The sequence below is a fragment of the Lygodium microphyllum genome, chromosome 8 (assembly GCF_053477565.2).
Source record: "Lygodium microphyllum isolate KBCC chromosome 8, Lygodium_microphyllum_v1.1.10, whole genome shotgun sequence".
Taxonomy (NCBI): domain Eukaryota; kingdom Viridiplantae; phylum Streptophyta; class Polypodiopsida; order Schizaeales; family Lygodiaceae; genus Lygodium; species Lygodium microphyllum.
Window position 1 is genome coordinate 138069406 of NC_141142.1, and position 17962 is coordinate 138087367.

At 41.6% G+C, this 17962-nt stretch overlaps 1 pseudogene across 1 annotated transcript; it reads left to right on the forward strand.

Annotated features, from left to right (window-relative positions):
- The first annotated feature begins 668 nt into the window (after positions 1-668).
- On the forward strand, positions 669-16904 carry LOC148032921 (receptor-like cytoplasmic kinase 176; annotated as a pseudogene). Its single transcript, XR_015691687.1, has 6 exons — positions 669-1149; positions 14973-15271; positions 15389-15524; positions 15638-15780; positions 16015-16138; positions 16337-16904. The product of XR_015691687.1 is annotated as a receptor-like cytoplasmic kinase 176 (transcript).
- Positions 16905-17962: the final 1058 nt, after the last annotated feature.

Below are 17962 nucleotides of genomic sequence, written 5' to 3' on the forward strand. Positions count from 1 at the left end.
GACCATAACTTGCGCATGTCCCATTCATATCAACTTGCACCCCCCAAAAAAGGAGACGCTTTCAAGTTTGCAGAGTAGCCTTAAAAACGAGGGTACTCCATCAACTAATAAGATTTCATACACGTGTGGCAAATAACATTTGGAGACATACACAGTCTCTCCCTTTTGTTTGTAGAAGTTTGTCTTTCTCTCTCTTCGTGTTGCTATCATTGGATGGGCTCCACCAAACCCTAAACCTACATGTGGTCAAAATCGAGTGAAATAAACAACACTTGCCATGTAGATCAATTGACCTATGAGAGTGTTGGGGCTCTTATCTAGTAGATACACACCATGTACCCTCATTTCTGAGGATACTCCCTCAATCACAAAATGCACCGGTGGTAGGATCTCAAGCATATGCAAGTCCAAGGTGTTAGAGACATGCATAGGCACATCACAATCAGCCACATATCGAACTGCGTGTGTCCGAGCTCTTCATGTTTAATTAATCCCTTGATTATAATATGCAGCGATTGAATGGATATGGCCCACCGGCGTCAAGCAATTTGCTAACATCTAAAGAGAGAGAGGGAGAGCCTAGAGGAGAAAGGGGGAGGAAAACAGTCAAAGTGGAAAAGATAGAAGAAAAGAGAGTCAATTGTATACTCCTACCACAGCCAGCGAGAGAGAGAGAGAGAGAGAGAGAGAGAGAGAGAGGGGGGGGGAGAGAGGAGCTAGCAAAGCGTATTTGCGAGAGAGAGAGGGAGAGTCAATCGTACACTTAGAGAGAGAGAGAGAGCGCCTTCCTGTTCTGATAATTGCCCTTGCGAGAGATCATTCTTCTGCGGCCAAGTAGATCAATCGAGCATTTGGATTTGTGTCATTCTTCTGGGTTGGCTGCTGATTGAACATTCGCCTTTTGTATCAATCGATCCCATTCTGGGGTTGACCCATGTAGTGCCTAATTGGCAGGATGGGCGCTCATTTCCTCTCGGTGGGGGCATGATTACCATTTTGGGGTGCTTGTAGGGATGCTATACATCCCTTTGGCCTTTGTTTTGAAAGCAGGTTTTTGAGCTCTTGGCTTCTTGATGGGCAATTGCCTTGATTCTGAAATCAAATCGGAGAGCGCGTTTGTTAGTAGTGGCGACAGCAAGCAAAATGCAGGTCAGCAGTCATTTGCTTGCCATTACAAGGACATATTGATGTTTTTTCCGTGATATATTCTGTGTTTTCTAGATACGTTTTGTTGCAACCTCCAGGGACAATTAGGGTATCGTAGCAGCAGCTCTGAATAGCAGGGCGAGTTCTATCCTCACAAAGTGGGAAAATAAGATGGTTCCGAGTTCGCCCTTGCAGTGATGCATTACTCTGTCTAGTGTCAACCGTGGCTGAAAGTTATGTGCTTGTATTTTGAGACCTTAATATCTTCCATCCGATCTTTCCTAAAGAAGGCAAATGGGAACATATTTGACAAGTATCATCTTGCTTCATCGGAGTTGTATGATGCCAATGATTTGAAAGAGAACTAGAGTTTAGGAGAGAACCAGAGTTGAAATTCGATGAGACCTATGCGAAGTATTAGTATCTACCAAGTCATCAAACCTGTTTGTCCTTTAAAAAAGAGGCACTTTCCCAACCCCTTGACATTTTACGGGAAGGTTAAATTGTTTACTCTGTCTGGCACCCGTATGTTCATATATTGAGAGGCTTTTACTCAGCTTTGATTGGAGTGCCTTTTTTAAAAATGATGTGAGCGATAAACTCCAATTGAGATTAGTTTCTTCAGTAAAGAAGAAGGCTATTTCATGTTTCAAAAGACTGCATCTGTTGGAGGAAACCCAGATCCAAGCATGCACATGCAAAGTGGCCATGAACATGATACATGTGTATTTGCAGTTGCATCTCCATGTGCTGAGAGGCCCTCTTCTCTGAGCTTGGATTTGAACACTCGTTACCTTGATGCTCTGAATGATAAATGTCAACGGGAAGCGTTCTTCCAATGAATAGTCAACCCAATCCATGCCTTTTTTAAGGTTTCCAGGACTGCATAATTTAAAGTAAATTTAAAATTCATGCATCCACCTAGTTAGCCATGAAGATGATGGTGTTAAGGTTGCCAAATCTGCTGTTTGCTGTTTATTCTGAATTACTCTGCACTTGCTTCATGGGTGGGACCTGCTGCTCACATGCAGGCTGAATATCAAATGCATATCTGGCTTTAAAAAAAACAGGGAAAGGTATGGAATGATGACATCTTTACTGAAATTTGGATGAATAAGGTGTTACTCAGTGATACAAATCATATTCAGCAAGAGCTTTCATGTATTTCTGATGTGAACATGGTGGTGGGGTGGATTAATACTTCCCATCAGGAAATGCATCTGCAAATGAAGACATATCTCCTTACCAGTTCTGTTGCCTAGATGTTGGGCAGACGTGCATGCTGGTGGCTCTGTGCAGGAAAATCCAGTATACACCTGCAATGCAGGGTTGGGATGAAGAATGTAATGGTTTTGAAAACCTACTTGAACAGGGAGCAGAGAGAGAAAAATGATATTATAGAAAGCCATCTGTATGGACTTAAAATTACATGCAGGTGCCAGAAAATACTGGCCACCCAGCTGCTCGTCACTATGGGGTAACACCAGAGATGTCCTTACCATGGCAGACAGATGGCTTCCACATGGCAGCTGGGTGGCAGGAGGAGTCTTTCCTGGCCAACTGCAGAGTGGATTGGGCATGAGCAGACGCCTGATCACACAAAAATGCCTCCCCTCTTCTAGTTTAATGGGGTCTCTCACTGGTTTGCTAGAGCTACTAGTTTCAGCCCTTGTGCTTACCATCAGACTTTGTCCGACCCTTTGTAGTCTTTGAGCATTGCGTTCCACTACAACTGTGTGTATGTCTTGGGCATTGTCTCTCACATCCTTGTATCAAGGACTCGTGGCACTGCTGCTGCTGAATTATATGGGTGGAGGGAACACTGACCTCGTCTATGAGATTACATGGGGCTCACCTATGATATTAGAGGCTGAGCTGCTGTGAAAATTATGCTTTTTGCGTTTGGTTTGATGGACACCCTACCAAGTTAGAAGTTTTTGGATTATGATTGATCAATGAATCATTATTCATGATCAAGCCATCATCCATTTAGATGAACAAGTTTTTGAAGGAACGTTTCAATCAGGTATTAAAAAACATAGTTCACAAGTATGAAACATTTAGAAATGTTTCATATTTGTAAGAAACACATTTCTATGCAACATTGCTCACAAGGATGCTAACTTGGAAGAAACTTAGATGAATATGGCGGTTGTTCAACAGGAGTTTTGATGCATTGGAGTTGGCCCACATCATCTAGAGGGTATGCATATGCTTGGGCTGTGAGAATATGTAGGGTTTGTAGAGAAAACATAAGTGTATGAATATGACGAGTGAACTTAGACGATGAAACCGGCCTTTGGAAGCCCAAAGGTTAGTAAACCATATTTTAGTAGACACTTAATTTAGCTTAACAGTAAATTCAGCAAGAAAGCTCCACACACAACTGGAGCTAGAGTGATCTTGCACTGCATTTTGACACTTATTGGTCCCAAAGCTTCGTGCTCCTTTTGGTATTTCTTTAGGTTATTGAAATATGATCGAAATTGGTTACAAATGGCTTTATTTCAGTGATTTTCCTTGATATAACTAAACCATGGGTGCACAATGGCCTTAACACCTTCATTGCTGGTCTCCAACCAGCTCTAGAGTGTTCAAAACTATGAATGAACTCTTCAGTCTGCTAAACCCTAAAAATGACAGAAGCATTTGAACCTTTGTAGACCAGGTTGAAACCGATCGGGCAGCGCGGGAATCTTTTTGAAATTCGCGTTTCCTTGGGAGTTATTGAGATTATAAAAAATGGCTTCCAAAATCTACTTTGACTTTAGTCCCCCATATATATATAAATACATATAAGCATGTGACAGAAGAGGTCCATGCTTGTAAGCTTTTGTGTAAGATCCAAATAAATACCATGATGTGGATATTGACTTGTGTACTAGGGTGACGTGTCCTCTAATGATAGTGATAGATTTCAAATCTTAGTGATGCAGGCGGAACCCATGTGTAGTTGGAGGCTAGTCCTTTGAAAAATCTATGCACTCACTCAACTCTTGGGTGTAATCCATTTCCATCTTCACTAAGATAACCATCCCTTTTACCCTTTACATTGACATCTCTCCTAAGAACTTGTTCCCCCCATTTGCTAGAGTTATCATAATTGAGAAGCAATATAGCATACCTAGTGCTTGAAGAGTAAACCCAAAGTGATATGGTAAGGCTCTTGATAGGGGTTTTGGCGAAATTTTGTGGTAGAAATCCGGTTTGTAAAAAACCCAGATCATTTGCCCTTCCCTTAGGCTAGAGGCATTCATGCCTCTAGCTTGCTAATGATGGTCCAATAGAGCAGGGAGGACTGCACTCCCTCATTGGTGGCTCTTCATCAAATGACTGCTTCATAGTGTCCCTATCTCTTTGAAAATAAGGCTTGAGTCGTCATCCATTTATCCTTGTCTTGTGAACTCTCCCATCCATGTCACCTAGCTTATAGCTGCCATTTGGATATCTTCTTATGACCATGAATGGCCCTCCCTACTTGAACACAAGTTTAGCATCCTTTCTGTTATCAAAGCGGTTATCATAGTGTAGCACAAGTGATCATTCCCTTATGTGTTTGCTAGCCAGCTTCTTATTAAATGTCTTCCTCCTCTCTTCAGCCTGCATGGAATAGTGTTGGACTGCTGCTTCTCTGTCTAACTCCAGCCTCTCTAGATCCAAGATCCTTTTCTCTAACTTCTTATCTTGATTCTTCTCTCGATTGGCTACTAAAACACGCAAACTGACTAGTTCCACCTCTATAGGAAGCAAAGCCTCTTGGCCATAGACGAGGTGAAATGGAGTATAGCTAAGTGAGGTTCTGAATGAAGTCCTGTAGGCCCAAAAAGCTGCACTTAATTTTTTATCCCAGTGTTTGGGATGCATGTGTACATGCTTGGTAATTATCTTACAAATCAGCCCATTCACTTTTTTCGACCAAACCATTACACTGTGGGTAGTAGGGAGTAGAATGCTTGCGCTTGATTTTTAGTCTTTCCATTAGCTTCTCTATTAGATTCGCCCTAAACCCAGGATCCCGATCAAAGAATTTCCAAAGGTGTGTCAAACGTGCAACAAATGTTTTCAAACTCAAATTTTCCCACTTCTTGGGCTGTGATTCTACTAGTTGCTGAAGCCTTTGCCCACCTCGTCATGTAGTCCACACCCATTATAATGTATTCCTTGCCAGACTGAGTTCGTGGGAGTGGCCCTATTGCATCAATCCCCCATTTCTCAAATGGGCCATATGTAGTTATGGGATTTTGTTCCTCATGCACTAGCTTCCTTGATCCGGCCTTTTGGCAATTATCACAAGTGCGGCACCAATGTTGCACATCTCGATGTAGACTAGGCCACACAAAACCAGCCTGAAGAATCTTCCTGCTGGTTATTTCTTGAGCAAAATGTCCGCCACAAACCCCCTCATGGCAGCTCTTAATTACATCCATAATCTCCTTTGCTGTTGGTACCCTTCTAAGCACTGCATCCTTTCCTTTGCAATACAACATATCATTTATCAAGCGATATTGAGTGGCCTTAGTAGCCAGCCACCTTTTCTCACTCTTACTCATATGTGTAGGTTCCTCACCATGCTCAAGAAAATAAAGCACATCTTGTAGTTGAAACTTACCCTGAAACAAGGAAAGCTTTACTGCAATGACGCCCACCATTACCTCTTTCAATTTTCCAGCTGCTAGAGCATCTGTGTCGCCGTTTGTGCGCCTTGGTACAAAATAGATTTGGGCTTTCTTTAGCTTCCTTATGAGAGTTTTAGCTTATCTCATTTTCACTGCTAAGTTATCATTTTTACAAGCCTAGATTCCTTTCATTTGCTTAACAATTAGCATAGAATCCCCAAAAACATTAAGTCGAGTGACACCATGTGAGAGACACCACCTCAAACCTACAAGTAAGGCTTGATATTCTGCCTCATTGTTAGAATGGACATCCTCCAAGCTGATACTTTCTCCATAAAGTTTGTTACCTTCGGGACTGAACACCACTATTCATGCTGCCACTCTGTCTTTAATACGCTTGTAGGTCCCATCGAAGTAGAGGGCATGGGCATTCTCCACCTGTGGCGGCTCCTGAAGAGGAGGTGTCTCCTCTTTTACCTTTCCCTTCTCTTTTTCCTTCTTTTGATGGCATCTATGGGTCAACAAATCAGCTAGGCAGACCCGAGTAGAGTCCTCACTACTACATTGTTAGTCATTTTGGCCCCAAATTCAGTAGTTTCATTTACCTCTAATCCCAAACGATGCATTAACTTTTCCGTCATGACACAAATCTCTGCACCTCCATCCACATATGTCTTTGATACTCTCTGCCCATTGATTTCAGCTTTCACTAGAGGCACAATATCTTTCGTCTTTCTAGCCTGGATTGCATTCACATGTCTATTCTTCATGGGTCTAATGCTTACCATCTTTGACCATTGTCGCCGTACTGTTGGAGATAGATGTAGTAATTGTGGCCATGAAATTTTTGGCCCTTGATCCCTCACATCAGCAAGCAAATCATAAGCTATAGTACCTTTACCCAATGAAAAATCATCTGGCTCAATGTGTCGGCGTGAGCGAGCTCTCTTCTTTTTACTGCCGCGTGTCTTTGCAGCCTTTGAAGACTCTGCCTCCTCTTTCATATTTTCAATCTCCTTTGGTGGTGTACGCTCCATCCTCTCAATTCTACGGGCTTTCTTCACTGGCATTGCTTCAACCTTTGCTACTTTGGCCTTTCCTTTGACATCACTCTCATTCAAACTGATCATTCTTACATCATGATTCTTTGGCGGCTGGACAGGCAAGGGCGGTACCTCTGCAAGTGGTCGAGGATGCTGAAGAACTTGAACTGGTGGTGGAGGCCCTAGATTCGGTGGAACAAGCCTCTCCCTAGGTGGTGTCACTTGTTGTCCCCTCCTTGGTTGGAACCCATTTTCTGGCAAGCGCCTGGGATGAGGGCAAAAGTACATACCATGGTCAGTCTCTCCACAATTATAGCAAATATACTCTCTTTCTTGTCTTCTTGGACCTCGATTTTCTTCATTTCTGAGGGGAGCGGGCGGTACTCATTGCACTAAATTCAACGAAAGGCTTTCAAGTTGATTAGTAATGCGTTGTAGAAGCTCTTGTTGTGGCATCTCTAGCTCGGGTGGGGACTCTGCTATTTCTCTAGGCCTTGGAATGGTTGGCAAAACCTGCATGGGCTCAACTTCCCTCTTGAACTGGGCTTGATACTTCAATTTTCTATCTTTCTCCCTGGCATAAGTGACTGATTCTTCATAGGATGCGGAAAACTTTCCTTTGACCTTCTCCCTTAGTAGAGGATGGAGTGCGGCTAGAAAACAATCTTTCTTAAGGCAATCAGGTACTCTTTCTCTCTCGGTTAAGAAGGCTGTCTATTTATCCCACAATTTTATAAACATGCATTTATATGCTTGGTACTCTCCTGGTAAGATTTGGTGAAGATCTAAGAGCTGTCTCCAAATATCTTCAGATGGCTCTGTATCTTGGTACTTGTGCAAAAATGCGGTCTTGAGATCTGTAGTCTTCGGAAGAGCTTCCTACCACACTCGAGCATCATTCTTTAGAACTAAAGAGAAGGCTCGTACTTTGGTTGCTTCATCGTCTCGACCTGTGACTAGGAAGACCATTTCTAAGTCATCCAGAAAGTCTAGAGCTTTCTCTCCTTTGTGCCGAAAAAAACTTGGAAAAGCCATGATAGGAAGATGTTGATCTAGCTCAATACAAAATAAAGATGAACACGTCTAGGCCTAAGTTATATCTTATTAAGGGTAGAATAAATGGATTCACAGATGCATTTATCTCAGCAAGACGATGAGGACCCAAGAAGCCCCTTATGATATTTTGAAACCTGTGCTTTGTGCTAACTATTATATGCACGGTTTGCCTAGCAAGTGGACGGATAGATCTGTACAAATCCCTATGGTTCATGGGATACACTTAGAGTAGAATGAATATGTGCACATTAAAGAAGATGTTATAATCCAAAATAGGAAATATTATGGAATCAGGGGACAACAAGATCTCTCTCAACCTCTCAGCCCCAAAATAAAAAATCAACCTTTGCTGAAAATGTATCTTTCTACTAATGTACACATCCACTCGAATGTTTTGAACCGATTAAAAGTCATAGAAATTAGGAGTAGTCATTTATGCATTAACTACAAATTTCCACTACAAACTTTCATGAAGCGTGTTGTTGAAGCTCTGGCCTCTTAGATCCCACCATTCGAGAGATGCGAAGGATTTGCTCACCACTGATTAGCGTAGCTTTGGTGTGACCATCGTCAGCCTTGTAAAGTTCATAGGCTTCGATAGCTACCTTCTCAATTACTTTGAGTCTTTTTGCTAGTAGTAGTTGAAGTGCATTACCATATGTAGCCTCTCGCCAATACCGCACACCATTGATGTGTAATTCACCCTCCAAAAACTTGTTAATCTCCGAAATTTGAAAGCGCCTTCACTACTTGAAGACGAGGCTCCTTAGGGAGTGTCTTTACACTAGACACCAAGCACTCAACACAATGCCTTGACCTAGAGACTTGATGAGAGCAAGATTTCTCTTGAAGTAAAGAAGGGTGTTTGTAATTAACTTGCTTTACCCGTATACGTGTCGTTTGCCGATAAAGATTTTTCTTCTCTTGAGCTTATTTTGGAGACTATCGTGGTACTTTTGAGCAATGAATTCCTTGAATATGGTTTGATGAAGATTGCTCCTTAGTGATTCCTTGACAAAACACTCGTTGAAGAAGATGATAATTCCTTAGATGTTTCTTTCTTCATAGAAGTTGTAGAGCGTAGCTTGAGAACTCCTCAGCCCGGGGGTACAAAAAATTGACACCATATTAGAATTTGAGAGAGAGAGATGAGAGGAGAGGGAGGCAAGAGAAGAAGAGGTAGAGGAAGCTTGCCATTATGTATTCATGGAATGAGAAGATGAGAAGAGAGGGAGACAAGAGGAGAAGAGGTAGAGGAAGCTTGCCATTATGCTATATAATAAAAGAACTTACTCATAGCTTACCTCAAAGAGATGGACTAGCATGAGGGTATTCTAGAGTGGTCTCATGTGCTTGTCATTGTCATTCTCCCCTTGTCCTCCTCTCCAGGGCTCCTTATATAGCCTCCATGAGAGATTAGATTAAGCTAATCTTCTTGATTAACATAATCCTAGATGATGTATGACATCTTTGAAAATATGGAGAATAGTGGATGGCACAAGTCCCCACCTTGGTCATCATGCAAGAAGCCAAGGGTGGTGGTAGACAAAATAGAGAAAGTGAGCTAGATTACAAGAGGTGGGTGCCCAAATCACATTATTATAATATATTTATAAGAAGGATAGAATGAAAAGTTGGTGTGGTGAAAGAGAGAAGAAAATTGCATGTAGCTAGCAGTCAGCGCCTTCGTAACTTCAAATCGGTGAAGAATCTGAAAAAAGTTTCTTCTGTAACTTTGTAGATCAGGTCGAAACCGATCGGGCTATGCGGGAATCTTTTTGAAATTCGTGTTTTATTGGGAGTTATTGAGATTATAAAAACGGCTTCCAAAAGCTGCTTTGACTTTAGTACCCCATATATATATAAATACATATAAAACAGAAGGGATTCATGCTTGTAAGCTTTTATGTAAGATCTAAATAATACCATGATGTGGATATTGACTTTTGTACTAGGGTGTCGTGTCTTCTAATGATGGTGATAGATTCCAAATCTTAGTGATGCAGGCGGAACCCATGTGTAGTTTGAGGCTAGGCCTTTGAAAAATCTATGCACTCACTCAACTCCTGGGTGTAATCCATTTTTATCTTCACTAAGATAACTATCCCTTTTAGCCTTTACATCGACATCCCTCCTAAGAACTTGTTTCCTCCATTTGCTAGAATTATCATAATCGAGAAGCATTTTGTGATAGAAATCCGGTTTGTAAAAAACCCGGATCAATGCCTTCGCCCTTTGGCTCGAGGAGAACCCCCCTGCTCCTTTCAATGACACTTGAGCCTCTCCAAACCAAACAAAGCGGTTCTCAATCTTAGACCCCAATATGTCTCCACTCCTCAAATGTAATTGAGTCGAGGGTGGACCCGCATGGTAATTTCAACATCAATAAATTCAACAAAGCCTCAAAAACAAGTCTAGATGGGCAGACACTGACCGGCTTGCTAGAAAAGGCAGTGTTAAGACCCCTAAGTCCTAGTGCGGCAGACATTGGTCAGTCTGATAGTATAGACTGTGTTAAGACCCCGTGGTCATATAGACAGGCAGACATTGATCAGCTTGATAGGAAAAGCTGTGTTAAGACCCCGGATGAGTAAAATAAAAACGCTACCCTTAGATTGTTGAGGATAACAATCGAGTAAGCGAGGGTGAGTGTAAGGGCTTTGTAGCTATACCATGCTGTTATCACTGGAAGCACCTATATAGGGAGTAGTAGTGACTCAAAGCCCTGCCTTGTTTCCACACTACGTGTGATTTTCTATACCCAGTGGTGAACCCTCTTATGTGTGGCGTCACGAGGATGTAGTCCTGGGATGTGTCTATGTTGTCCCGCTTTTTGGATTGAATAATACAAGAGTATACCTTGAGCTCACATATTGTGTTATTTTTTTGTGCCATGTTGAGTATGTAACGAGTGCAGTCGCATCACACCTTAAAAAAATAAATAAATCAAAATTATTTGAAAATTTTTTGCTGCCTCCCTAAGCCTCTCGGTCAGTCCACAGTCACCTGGGGGGTTGAGAATCCCCGCCGCCATACACCACACCGACAGGTGGTGGGTGGGGTGAGACACTACTATCACCACCCCATACCACCTTTCCTCCATCTCCCATTATAAAATCCCCCATCCCCATCAAAACAAAAAAGGAAGGAGAAGATACGTGGCTTGCTACTGAGAGAGAGAGAGAGAGAGAGAGAGAGAGAGAGAGGGTGAGGGAGAGGAAGGGTTCTAGAAGGGTTTTTTTTTCCCCTCCTTAGAGGGAGATCACACGCATCTCCTCCTTCCCTTTCCTTCTATCCCATGAACTTTTTTCCCCATTTGCCCCTCTATTGAGTAAGAGGCTGCTGAAGTCCCTGTGGGGGGGTCGCATTTAAAGAGAGGAAGATCGAGAATGGCCCCCAAGCGGAGAATGTCACGTGCAGATAGTAATCCCACAACCCGCAATGAAGCTTCGGGCGAGGGCATAACTGTTAATACAACTACAGTACCGGATATAAGTAATACATTTCCAAGTTGTTAGATGCTTGCTTTGATTCCCGCATGAGATACATTAGGCCCATACCACATGAGAATAGTTCATTGAAAAGGATGAATTTCATCTCAAATATTCGAAAGATTGAGTTTTCAAAATGTATGTATCAAGAGAAGATAATTACACATGGATGCTATGCGATAAATTTATACATAGCGTAAACAACATATAAGGTTCCAAAGTATTGTCGACTCCTCTTTCTTGCAAATAGTAGGTATGTTTTCACCACATCGAAGGTATATGTTGTAGCTTGCACATGTGATGGATTGTATGGTAGGTAATCTAGTCTAAAAGAAATTCATTTCTGAAGCTCTAGATGTTTTTTCAAGCTCTTGCTAATATCACAAACTGATAGCTCATGTTTGATAGATTGGGATCTTGATGATGCGCGTAGTTAGTACAAACAATGATCATAAGGATTAAAACTAAGATGCCTTGAGATCTGTCTGATAACTACTACTTTCATCAATCCAATTTGAGCTTAGGCTAGATACAAACAACTCCCGGTCTCAAAGGCAAGTAGAGAGCTCAAAGGAAAGACCGATACTTTGATACTTGTTGGGAAGAAGATTGGATTGTCGATTAATGTAAGTGATCAATAGAACTTACATCTTGTATAGTTTTATGAGACCTTAACATATGCCTTAGATAAAGGAAGGGAGTGTTAAGTAAAATTTTGCATAGTATCGCTTTTAGATCCCAAGGGGGAGAGTGAATATGCAGATGAAAATGTTATCGCGTCTATTTTTGCATTGTTTGGAAAAATACAATTGGTTTTGTTGGTTGATCAAACAATATTCTAAATGCTTTTACATTCGACTGATTGTTAGATTGTCGTTTGGATGATTATTCCAAGTGCTTGTGATTGATGGTAAATTCATGGCAAGGGTTTGTGATGACAAATTGCCATGGGGATAAAGGAATGTTTTCTTGAAAGATGATATTAGAGCTGACTGCCTTGACTGTGCTTGATTCTTAAATGAATTAATAAAGGCAAGGTTCTTTGCACGGGTGGATCACCTCCATGATCGCACCGCGGATCATCAACCTGAAAAGGGCACTGCTTGATTCATGGGCCGAAGGTCGAGTGGTAAAAAGGCCAACCACGGGAATAATGTTTCACTCTTAGGTAGCTTGCGGGTCAGGGGAGCTCTGGACACCCCTTGCCAAGTCTGGAATGGAGTTGAAAGACCTCCGTGACCCCAATGTTTGTGGCGTTGGAAGATCCTATTCTAGATAAAGGATGGAGATTGTGGTACTATGTGATTTGGACTAGCTACTTCTGAAGGGCAAAAAGGACATCTAATTTCTGTTGTATGGGCAAGAGGCAAAGATTAACTTGAAGATAAGTTAAGGAACTTGTTTGTCTAAAGGATTGCTTGCTCTATTTTCGTATTGATGCTATAAATTATGCGAATGAACCCTGTTCACTAAAAGGCTTAATTAAGGAAGCTGATTTTAAATGTCACACATAAATGTGGTAGGACCTAATTAAATAACTAAAGAACGCCTATTAAGGGAAGCGGGTGGGCAGAACCCTCGACGGGTCCGCCTTACGACAGGGTGGTCCTAGAGAACTGGGAGACTTCTCATAAGGTTTTATCGACGTCCGACCCTTAGAAATTGTTAGGTTAGAATCTCGATTCATGCCGTTTTAGGGGATTGGAATGGGACTATGCCCTACGGGTAGAGAGGTTGAGCGGCGCATTCATCTCGTTTTCCATTCTCTTTGAACCAATTGCGGCATGGATCTGCTTTGGCTTGGGTATCTCTGTATAAAGTAGGATGTCCAAGACTGATGCTAGAATGCTGTCAGGAGACCTTGACCACTAGGAACCCAAATTTCAGGTCGATCCCAGTGGCTTCAGCCGCGAAGATTCTGTTGCGAGGCGGACTCGAGAAACCCTAGGCAACAAACCCCGTAACATTCCATGGGAGTACCAGGCGGTGTGGCTTAGATTCATCTCTCGATGGACCACTAAAAACGTGCCTGGATAGCCTATAGGCTAGCATGTTACACTGGCCAAGGAGAAGTCCAGGGCACAGAAGGGAATCTGCTTCTTTAGATTGAGGAAAGAGCTTGGCTGTCCCTTCCTTTGTTGCTTTCTAGTCCAGGTGATGTGGTTATCCCTCACAACTCTCCTGTGCCAAAGAGGGACTTGATCTATATAGGTATACAGGTGCACAAGTTCCAGAGCAGAACATCCCTCACACATCAACTGAAGTTTTGCAGGTTCAAATCTTGGAGTTGGGATTGCCATCCAGGTTTATGATGGGCTGGTATTTGACAGAGAGTGAGCTTTGCTCCTAGTCTTGAGCTCACGTGAGGGGACACTTTGGTGGATTGGCTACAAATCCATAGTCATGTATGTTTAGAGGCATTTTTGACAAGATGGTGACATGTTGCGGTTCTTCTCTATTTTTAAGAGTTGGTACAATCAACATCGACATCAGGTTCTCTTCGAGGCACAACTCGGGTATCCAGGTTCTACTTTGGTGGTTCTATGTTGTATGGACTGTGATGAGTCATTATCATTGTATCATTGTATTGTATCAAATCACCCATGCTTTGAGAGAGGGTGTTAGTAGGTTTGTTAGCTCATGTGCGAGTCTGTGCATGCCTATTAGGGTTGGGCATGTCATCGCTATTTTAGGCATTATTTTAGTGATTTATTTGTGGCATTTTATGCTAGTCGGCCAGCAGACCAGCTGCTATTTATGGCCTATTTATTGTGAGGCTCCTCCTCCTCTTCAGTCATCATCATTTATTAGGTGGACTTTGTTGGAGAGAGGAGCCAATGCTAGTGCCCACGCAGCTAGTGACTCACTGTTGTACACAACTGTCTCGTGTTTGGTATATGGATTCCATTTCCTGAGCACATCTCTTAGTTCTTTTCTTTTGCAGTGTTGTTTTGTCTTCTGTTCAGCAGTTTATTTCAGCACTTGTCTATGCTTCCACTGCTGCACCACTCCTGACAGACATTACAGTCCAGATCTATGTTTCTTGTGACAGAGGCTTTCGTAGCTGATCATTTTGCTGATGAACTCTTGATCATGGCTACGATTGTGATTATGGTTGTGATCAATCCTATGCCATCAAATATACTGGAGCATATACTTTTCTTGAAACCAGTCTACCTTCATCCACTTCATGCCTTTCTCATTTGTGCCGAGTGAGGCCATTTCATCCTCCTAGGCCTTGGCAACACCTTATTCAAAGTCTCCTTGGCCAGTGGCTAGGATCAATCAGAACATGTCCTTCGACAAGGCCTCTTCAAATGGGGTTGGCCTATATGTGTTCCTCTTGGGAACTTGGAGACACTAGGCACTGTTCTTCTTGTAGATGTGGAGGCTGGCAGCAGAGATTAAGGGAGTCCTTTTATTTTTCTTGTCATTAACTGTTGCATCATGTTGGATAACACTACAAATATATGAATGGTAGCTATTATAACTTATGTTTATGACATAACTTATGCTAGATTTTGTGGGTCTCATACATTAAGTGGCCCTTCCTTGGGATTGAATTGATGTCCTGTCTATTTTCTTGCAAACAAATGAACTATGGTTTACTTTTTCTGCAGCTTCATTGAAGGCAAGAAATGGCAGCTCGAAAGATGAGTCCGATCGTAGAGAGAATGAAGGCAAATCATGGCAATCTGCTAGTGAGGGTGGTAGCTTGCATGCTTTTTCCTATGGTGATATGAGAGCTGCCACTCGCAATTTTCGGCCTGACAGTTTATTGGGTGAGGGAGGTTTTGGCTGTGTTTTTAAAGGATTTATTGATGAGCAAACTTTTGTACCCACCCGCCCTGGACAGGGAATTGTTGTAGCCATAAAGAAGTTGAATCTTGAGGGAATGCAAGGGCACAGAGAATGGCTGGTAAGCTGTCTTTCTTGGTGGAAATTGAGTTGGCACGACAATCATAAAGCTATGAAATTAACAAGCACCAAGTTGATGTTATTAATAATTGACTGACTTTTCCTTTCTTAAGTTTAGGCAGAGGTACACTTTCTTGGTGCACTACATCATCCAAATCTTGTTAAGCTGATTGGTTTTTGTGCTGAGGATGAACATCGACTGCTAGTCTATGAATATATGCCTCGTGGAAGTTTGGAAAACCATCTTTTCCGCAGTAAGTGCTAGGTGCAACTTCAAGGCCTTTTTATATTAAGATAACTGCAGTTGCTGGCTCTTACTGCATGTTTGTGTTCTGATGCATCATGTTTGTAACTCTCTTTGTGTCAGGGGGCCAACACAGCCCAACATTACCCTGGGCAGTCAGATTGAAAATTGCTGTTGGAGCAGCCAAAGGTCTTGCTTTTCTACATGATGCCAGAAGGCCCGTTATTTACAGGGATTTCAAAGCTTCAAACATCTTACTGGACACTGTAAGCTGCTTTTAAGTTGTTTGATTTGCTTACTTTGCTTTGTGGGTGTGGGACTGCAGATTAACTACAGGCTACTAGGAGTTAGACTTCTTGTAAGAGTGCTAGAGGAACATCACTTTCTACAGTGCAGGGCTTGATTATTGGGCTTAGCATGTTCATTGTCTGAAACCAGTGTTATTATTGTATTTGTTGTTTGAAGACAAGGTCTTTGACTACCTTGTACACACTTTTCAGCACTACAATTCAAAACTCTCAGATTTTGGGCTTGCAAAAGATGGCCCTACAGGAGATCGGACACATGTCTCTACTCGAGTGATGGGAACATACGGCTATGCTGCCCCAGAATATGTTGCAACAGGTCTTTTAAGTCCATAAGAGAAAAGCAGCATATTTTTGGTGAATCCATGAGATAAGAGTAACGTATTATTGTAGGGTTTGGATCTTGTAACCTAAAGTTTTGATGTGGGTGAAGTCAAATTCTTGAAGCATATTGAAAAATGGGTATTAGTGGCTTTGCTTTACTTAGTCGATCTTATATGTTGATTGCCATGTGCAGGGCATCTGACTGCCAAAAGTGATGTCTATAGCTTTGGTGTTGTTTTGTTGGAGATTCTTACTGGTCGTCGAGCTGTGGACAAAAACCGACCAGGTGGTGAGCAGAACTTGGTGGAATGGGCCAGACCTCACTTGAATGACAAGCGGAAAGTGCTGCGCATCATCGATTTGAGGCTGGAAGATCAATACTCAACAAAGGGAGTTCAGAAAGCTGCAGCTGTGGCTTATCAGTGCCTAAACCCTGAAGCCAGGAACAGGCCTAGCATGAAAGAGGTTGTGGAATCCCTTGAACCTCTTCTTGCTACCAAGCAGCCTGCTCCCAAGTAAGCACATGTTATGGCCAGGTCAATTGTGATTCTAGAAGCTCGGCCAACATTTGACATTTTGGAGGGAGCTTAACTTGGATGTCTACGGATATATTCTCTGGGCACTACAGAATGAAATGAGGGGTGACAGGTGTATGGTGATACATCTTCTTATCAAGCAAGTGTTATGCAGAATCCAAGGGTGTATGAGTATTCGTGGAGTACTTCATAAAATCTCTTAATTCAGAAATTTGTAATCTTAAATTTTGCAGTTTTCTTGGAATTAAATTATGAGGCTAAAAATGCTGCATCTTTTGTGCAAAAATCATCACTAAATTGGAGTGTGTGCTGCTTTTTTGGGGGCGGGGGGGGGCATCACTCTATCGGCCTGCAAGCTAGTGTGTTGGGGTTGCTTGATGAAAGCCTCAATGGTAGAAGGATGGCTTGCATTATATCATAAAATAATCATGGTTACTTTTTCTTTTTTCTTAGTGATTAATATATATTTCCTATTGTCTATGTGTTCGTTTGTTCCATTGCAATGTCCAAGACACCATGTATACATACTAGTGGGCTATAAGATGGTTTGTTCCATTGCCAAATTGTGCAGCACTTGTTGGTCTAGAACTAGGGTAAGCATGCCAAGGAGATTTCCACTAATAAGAAGACATGGCATCTTTTCTTGAAAGGTAAAATAAGAATCCTTAAGATATTAGGTATGTTTATGCTAGTTAGGATTTTTTTGTGACTCTTGAAGCTAGGTATTGCTATCTTTTTGGCATAGATAGTTTTTCTCATGATGAGGATATGTATTTTTGAAGCGTCACTTAATATGTGAATTAGTTTTTAATTAGATGGTTAAGTAAATATTGCACATTTTGAGGTGTAACTAGGGACAAAGTAAATTTACAAGCTCAAGACCCAAGGAAATTACGAGATGTCAAAGGTAAAAGTTGTTATAAGTTATGTCGCATATATACTTGTTGAAATCTGATGCTAGTTGTTAGCTTAGGTCATTCATTTGGTAATAAGTGTCAATTGGTGACATTAAGAAAGTAGCGTTTAATGGTACTTAATATCAATTTGATCTTCAAAGATGTCGTAGAGATATATACGAATAGAAGTTGCTTAGTCAATTTAGTTATTGGCCATTCAAATTATTTTTTTGGGCATTGAAATAATTATTAGATTAATTTATAGTATTTAAAGATTAAAAATTAATATTTCATTATGAATAATGTTGAAAAAACTAATTGAAAAGTTTGATACTTGTTAAAAATGCACATGTAAGATTAAAAAACGCCTTTAGAGGCTAGAGAGAG